This window comes from Cynara cardunculus, assembly GCF_001531365.2.
Source record: "Cynara cardunculus var. scolymus isolate 2C chromosome LG 5, CcrdV1, whole genome shotgun sequence".
Classification (NCBI taxonomy): domain Eukaryota; kingdom Viridiplantae; phylum Streptophyta; class Magnoliopsida; order Asterales; family Asteraceae; genus Cynara; species Cynara cardunculus.
In genome coordinates this window covers 19053436-19056283 of record NC_037532.1, presented here as the reverse complement: position 1 = coordinate 19056283, position 2848 = coordinate 19053436, and positions in this window count along the sequence as shown.

Genomic DNA, 2848 nt, shown 5'->3' with positions numbered 1-2848 from the left:
GTTTCAAACTCAATACTAAACAGTTTACTTCACCTCGACTGCTGTTAAGACCTGTTAAGACCTTGCAACCTTGCAACCTGCTGCTGACTGTTTGCTTTGAAGTTGCTGCTGCAGTTCTGTCCAGATAGCTTTCTTCTCAAGCTGCTGTTTTAGTCCTCAATTTAAGTCAAGACAGAACGATCAATCTGCACACTCTGCTTCACATCAATCTGCTAAGCTGCTGTTAAACTTTCTGTTGCTGCTTAAAATGAAGCTGTTGTTACAAGATTGGATCTGATAAACCTTGACTATCAACCTTGCTGTTGCTTCAACCTTCACTTGCTGTTCATCATCATCTTGGTCTCTGTATTACGTATGCTGCTTCCTCACTAACTAATACAAGCAACAAAAAGATGAAATGACAATACAAAAGTTGTCCGATGAAGAAATCCGGACAAGAATATGGAAATCCGGAAAAATTGTAAACTTATACAAATGCAATATGTAAACCGGACAATATGTGAAACTTATACTTGTCAATGCATGATATAAACCGGACAATACATGAGATAAACCGGTCAATACAAGAAATTAAACCGGACAATAGTTCTTAAACAGCACACTACACAAGCCTTAAACCTGTTGCTGCAATATGAACCGTACACTGTCATCAACAGCACAGCAGCTTTAATTGCATGAATAAAGTCTGTTTAATACACACAAGATTCATTACAGCACATGACACAGCAGCTTGTTAAAGTTGTCAAGGCATGAAGCTTATCCGCTGGTTAAATGAGAGAAACCTGTCACAGCTTGAAAGTACACCTGACAGCATGTATCTTTAACCTGAAAGCGTAAGTCTCTAAACCGGACAGCATATAAACCTTAATCTGACAACACAATTGTTAAACCGCACAAAGATCAAGAATGAAATCAAAGTACAATTTCTATTATCCGGACACARCATGCATAATCARTCTAGACTTTTATCCTTTGGTTAAACCGCTGGTCACTTGATAAACCTGTCAACACTAGTATATAAACCGGACAGCACTAAGTGTAAACCTGTCAATTCATGAGAGAAGCTAACATATATAATGCTGTCCGGATATGTAATCCGGACAAAAGTCTTGATTCATTAAACCTGACAGCACAACATATCAATGTTAATCCGGACAATATGATGATCAACTAAACCGCTCAAACAATCAACTAAACTTAAAACAGATCAAAAACACAAAAAAACTAAAAAATTTTAAAAAAATGGATCAAAAACTCTGATAATAAAGAAAAATCAAGAACACGAAAAAATTTAAAAACACAAAAATCCGATTAAATCTTGATAAAAGTTGATCAAATCACAAAAATTTGTGAATAACAAAGATTCACAACACGATTTCGAGCATTTTGATCATATTTTTAACACAAAAACACAAGATTTTTAAGAAAAAACGGATCAAAAACTAAAAAAAAATAAGAACACTCAAGAACAAAACAAAAAAATTCCAGAAAAATTTCACTTATCTTCTTAAGAAATTGATTTCTTCATTTCTGATTTCTTGCATCCTGCTCTGATACCAATTGTGAGTCCGAAATCACTGATCAATCTTCGTTTAGCTTCATAATCATGGCAGATTCTTGGATTTAACAATAAGAACATCAAGAACATTTAGAGAGAAAAAGTCAATCCTTTCATTTCAGTCAAACCTCTCAATACGTATGGATATTTACAAATGAGCTCATTTCTCACTAATTACAAAGACTTAACCATATTTATATGGTCAAACTATCTAATCAAAGTCAAAGTCAAACCTATAAGAAAAGTCAAACACACAGACTTTTTACAATTATAGACTATTTATAAACTTTCAAGACGAATACAATTAATACTGATTTTTCAGTCCTAACATAAGCTCTCAACGTCTGCCCTACCTTCCTAAACAGACCATCATCTAGTATTTAGTTCACCTATGGGTTCTTGACAAAGAAAAAGTCAAGTTGCATCCTATCTAATGCCATCGATTTTTATGAATTAAAGTTAATATTTTATTATTTATTCTAAAAATAGCCCAAAAATTATATATATTAAAAGAAATCAAAATCCTTTACTCAAAAGCTGATTTTTGGACAGATTATAAATTCTGTTCCAGATATATGTTGAGTTTCACAAATCACTATAAATAGGAACCTTCCAAAAGTCATTTTATGTCCAACTTTTACATCATTCAAAATAATGAGATCAACCGACTATTTCAAATATCAAGAAATTTGAGTGGGTTTAAGTTACTCATTATTACCCTACAATCTTGAATTACACAGCCCCCAAAACAGATTGCACACTCTTCGAGTGACAGCCATTTACTCATCATTTTCCAAAAATTTTAACCCTATTTTCAAACTACCAAAAAACGGTTAGCCTTCAGAAATTATTTTCCGATTTCATTAAATTTTGAAGATGCACAAATCGATTTGGGATGCATGCAAGATTCTTCCATTTTTCAAAACATATCTTTACATGATCGGACTTGACATGCAAAGGGGCTTTCTCCTACTTTCTTAAAAATCAAAGAACATGGATCATGGATTATCATCCTTTTTGAAGACATTCTCACGTCTTTGATGAATAATCTCCCCTCTTTAACTCTCCAGAATTTTAACTAAAAGGCCAAGAAGTAGGAGTAGGAGGATGAAAACTTTTGTTATTTTACAAGGGTAAGATAACTAGGATCATACCTTTGTCTTAAATTCTTGAATATTCTTCAAAGATTGACAAAATTTTCCTGAAGACTTGGTTGAAGGAATCGGCTGGAGGGTGGTTTATTTTAGAGAGAGATTAGAGAGATGAAAAGCTTAGGCTGAGAGAGTTTGG